Source organism: Microtus oregoni, unplaced genomic scaffold (assembly GCF_018167655.1).
Source record: "Microtus oregoni isolate MIOR12 unplaced genomic scaffold, Mior012 000027F_ref0000203, whole genome shotgun sequence".
NCBI lineage: Eukaryota > Metazoa > Chordata > Mammalia > Rodentia > Cricetidae > Microtus > Microtus oregoni.
The window spans coordinates 20363023-20368051 of NW_024543086.1; positions in this window are offsets into that span (position 1 = coordinate 20363023).

The following is a 5029-nucleotide window of genomic DNA, read 5'->3' on the forward strand; positions in this document are numbered from 1 at the left end:
GAACTGCAGATTGCCGGGACTGCCCTGCTGGTTGGCTGGGTACTGAACTCTGCTCAAACTGCTGAGCCATCTCCCCAGCCCCATGATTACCTTTTGTCTAAGGATTTGGGATTTAGCTTGTTCTTTCTTCAGGGCTCTAAAATATATCATTAAGTTATTTGAAACCTTCTCCTCTTCTTTTTTCATCTTCCTCCTCCTCTTCCTTCTAAGACAGTATCACTTTGTAGCCCTGGATAGCTTGGAACTCAGATGCAAAGACCCACCCTCCCAGTTAAAGGCATGCTCCACTCTGATCTCCTCTTTTTAAAAATACTATTTTATGCGTATGAACGCTCTGCCTGAGTGTGCGTCTGGACACCACTTGTGTGCCTGGTGCCCACAGAGGCCGGAAGACGGCCCTGGATCCAGTAGAGGTAGAGGACCGTGCAGGACATCATGTGGGTGCCTGGGAACTGGCCGGGGCTTCTAGGAGAACAACATGATCTCTTAGCTGCCCAGTCATCTCTCCAGGTCCACACATGCACAATTTTAACAAATAAGATAGATTTTTAAAAATCAGGGCAGAAACTAATGGGAAGGAAACAGTTTAAAGACTCAATGAAAGAAAGACTTAGTTTTTTTTGGAAAATAAACAAGATTGACAAACTCATAGCTGAATTAACCAAAAAAACAGAAAGAAGACCCAAATTAATTAGAGAGAAAAGGAACCACTATAACAGACCAACGTAATTCAGAAAACCATCAGCTCTGACGTTGAAAACACGTTCTGATACTAGAGAGGTGGCTCAGGCACTAAGAATTTTGATCTAAACCCAGCAACCTAAGAAGGAAGAACATGTTAACCCGTTTGCTACCCTGAGTCACAGATTTCAATGCTTAAATGTGGAAGCAGGTGGGCATTTATTTATTTCTCTTTCCTGCCCTCCATGTTACACTTAAAATCAGGCAGAATTCTCAAAGTGGGATCCCCAACTAGTACCAATAGTGGCTTCTAAAACCTTGATAGAAGTTTAGATTTCCTAGCGTTAAGGTCTTCGCTCAGTGACATAATGTATTTCGTATATGAAGATCTGGGTTAAATTTCTAATACCCTTCCTGCAAAGAAAGAAAAAGTAGTGTAGATTCTTGGGCCCTGTCTTAGTTATTTTCCCATTGTTGTGATAAGAGACCATCACTGAGACAACTTATAAAAAAAAAAGTGTTTAGTTTGGGGCTTGCAGTTTTGAGGATTAAAGCCTATGACCATCATGGCGGAGAGTATGGTAATAGGCAGGCATGGCTTTGTAGCCAGACTTCCCTTCTGACTGTCAGCTCACAAATAATGACACGGAGACTTATTAATTATGAGATCGGCCTTAGCGTAGGCTCATCATCCCACTGGCTCTTATAACTTAAATTAACCCATTTCTATTCACCTGTGTGCTCCCATATGACTCGTGGAGTTTACCTCTTCTCTTACACGCCTTGCTCCCTGTGTCTGCTGGCAACTCCACCTTTCTTCCCAGAGCTCTCTCTGTCCAGAAGCTCCTGCCTCGACCTCCTGCCTAGCTATTGGCCACTTATCTTTTTATAAACCAGTCACAGTGACACATCTTCACACAGTGTAAAGGAATATCCCACAACATGGCATGGCCCTGGAGCAGCAGCTGAGACTCTGGCATCTGAAGTCACCAGCATGAAACAGAGAGCGCAAACTGGGAATGAATGGCGCTTGCTTTTAAAACCTCAGAGGCCACCCCCAGTGACACACATCCTCCAACAAGACCTAGCCCTTCCCAAACAGTTCCACCAACCGGGAACGAAATATTCAAACATGAGACTTTGGTGGCCATTCTCACTTAAACCACTGCTGCCCACCCAGGGCCCACTGAGTTGGCAGCTAGCCAGTGGCCTCTGGACTGGGCTCAATCCAGCCGTGGTGTTATTAGCGCTGTTTCGGGTGCTCAGGCACAGCTAACTGCAGTGGCCATGCTCGTGGATAGGCACATCTGTGCACGTTTGTTGTGTGGAGGATGGCTTCTTTCTGAGAAGAGTTCTCCAAAGAGCCTGGCTGTGGAACTCACCCTGGCCCTTAGCTTCCCCACCCCTAAAGTCCCTTTCTCACAGCCCCTCCTCCCCCAAAGCGACAGCAGCCACATACCCCTGGCTGCCATTCTGGGTAGTTTCTTGATGCTTTCTCGGGTGGCTGTTCTGTAGAATGGCACAGTTCTTTGATCCCCATGGTGGAAACCTCCTTAGGCAGTACCACATCTCCTGCTCCCCACAGCCACCGCTCAAGGGCTCCTCTCCCTCTTTCTAATTGGTGACGTCCCTCAGGATCCCATAATTCTGAACCTTTGCTTCTGTAGCCCGCCATCCTTGAGTCTTTCCTCATCCCCTGCCCTCCCTCCCACCAGGTCCTCAACTACTGTTTTACCAAGCCCAGAGTGATCCTTGCAGGCTCTAGCTGGCCTGAGTGTGGCAAAGGTGACTCTGCCAGGTCTAGCCCTCCCCCATTTCCTCTCCCTTGCTAAGCCATGGGATCACATCCCTAAAGCTGGCCCCCAAGGTCCATTCCCTTATTTGGCCACTGACTCATTCCTGAGACTAATCACTAAGGCCAAACTATCAAAACATCAAGGTCCAGCAATCAAAATTCATTATTTTGACTAACCTAATTCAAATACCCAATCAGAACTTCCCAAACGTGTCTTGGCTCATTCTAACACAGACCTCCTCCTTTTCCCTCTTAAAGTGCACAGCAATTTATAGCAGTTTCTGCCCAATTCAGATTCAGCCAACATATTTTTTTTTTGCTTTGCTTACTTAATAAACGATCTCTTTGTTCGGTTTGTGATTGGAAGTTGGTGTTTGGGTGTGGTCTGTGCCTACTCCAGGGTCCAGAGGGGAGCACCCTGCAGTACATGGGCCTTTCAATGAGCTCTCTCATCCCTCAAAGTCTTGCCCTAGGGTTCCCTAATATTCTGTGCCGTGAACAGCCATTCCCTACTTACTGCTGCAGTGGGGAACAGGTTTACCTCACAGTCTGTAGGAGTAGCCCCTAGCCTACATTACCCCCAGGCTTCAACTGTGGGACCAGGAGGCAAGGCTACAGCAGGATCAGGTCTACAGCCAAGAGAAAGCCTGGCCAGGTGAAGAGGCGCCAAACTGCAATCCAACCGTCAGGAAGCTGAAGCAGGACAGACCTCAAGTTGTAGGTGGCGTGGGCTACGTGGCGGGTTCTACTTTGCTTCCTGTTGCTGTAACAAGCACCGTGACCAAAAGCAACTTATTTGTCTTACACTTCTAGGTCTCAATCCATCATTGAAAGAAGTCGGAGCAGGAAGTCAAGGCAGGATGGTGGACTGCTTGCCGGCTTCACGGCTTGCTTATTCCCTGGCTCATGTTCCCTAACTTTCTTATATAGCCTAGGTCCACCTACCTTTCCATCATCCACTCGGAGAGGGCTGAATCCCCTCAACCATCAATTACACCAATCCCTCACAGATATGCCACAGACCAGTCAGATCTGGGCAATCCTGCCAGTGTGCCTCCCTCAGATGATTCTAAGCAGTGTCAAGTTGACAGTTGACGCTAATTAAGACACAGGGAGCTGGGCAGTGGTGGCGCACACCTTTAATCCCAGCACTTAGGAGGCAGAGGCAGGTGGAGCTTTGTGAGTTCGAGGCCAGCCTGGTCTACAAGAGCTAGTTCTAGGACAGGCTCCAAAGCTACAGAGAAACCCTGTCTGGAAAAAACAAAAAAAAAAAAAAAAAAAAAAAAAAAAGACACGGGGAGACCCTTTATCAAAACCAACAAAAAACGGCCTCAGAATAAATAAGAACAAATAAACTGAGTAGGTTACAAAGAACAAGGTAGATCTAAAAAGTTAATCGATGACTTGGTAACTTTGAGTCACCAGGGGACCAGAGATATTGTTAGGTATTCTGAGATGTGACTGACAGCTAACTTGCTAATTGTTAGATTTAGGGTTTTTTGTTTTGTTTTGTTTTTTGCTGTTGTTTGTTTGTTTTTAATTCCGTCCAGTTACTACCAAAAACAAATTCAGAAAACAGCGCTGCCGCACGGGGAACAGGAAACAAAGTAACAAAGTTCAAAGGGTGAAGACAAAAATGTAACAAAGTGGGAAACAGTAATAGCTCCCAGAAAAGGGACTGGCGTAAGTGAAAGGACTCTGCCCAGGAATCCGCAGCAATGGGAAGCAGACCCCAAGTCTTGCCCTAGCGTTCTCTAATGTTCTGTGCTGTGAACAGCCATTCTCTGTTTACTGCCTCAGACCTACAAGAAGTCTTGACATGCTGCGTCCAGCACAGGACAGGTACCCCAGGGGTCCAGTAAGCACGCAGGCTGCGGGGAGGCGGGGGAGATGAAGGCTGGTACAAGCTGTGTGGAGAAGAGAAACCTGCCGCGACTCCTTGTTCTGGCCTCACCACCCTCAATAGATTTCATTTCTCGGTGGATCATATCATGAAGAGGTGGACATGATGCTGCCCACTGCCCAATACACGAGTGACTACACCGTTTAGCATCATGTAACTATAGTTGCCAGGCACAATGCGAACCCCGATTCACAGGATTTTTGAGGGACTCGGAGCCCGGCCTCAGCAATCTCCACATCAGTGTTAGAGGTGGCGTCTCCAAACCCAGTCTCCTTGGCGGGAAGCTCGCGTGGAAGGGACAGGTAGTACCGCTGGGTGGACGCACCCGTGACCCGCTCCCAGAGGGTCGGAAAAGTGAGCGAGGGAGAAAAATCCTCTCTGGGTCCAGGCGGGCTTTTTGGGCTAGCCCGCCGGCGCCAGCTGCGCTTCTCCCTGCCCCCCGCCCAGCGGAGAAGGCGGGTTAGACACGAGCGATAAGCCAATAGACAACCAGCGTTTGAATTTGCGTCCTGATGAAGCCAATCACAAGTGCCCAGAGCCTGCGGGGCGGGAGAGGCTGGCAATCTGGGGGGCGTAACTCCGTGCTCCTACCAGTAGGAGCTCCGGGCGCGTTTGAAAATGGGGCGGGGGTGGTGTCCGCGCCTGCGTGC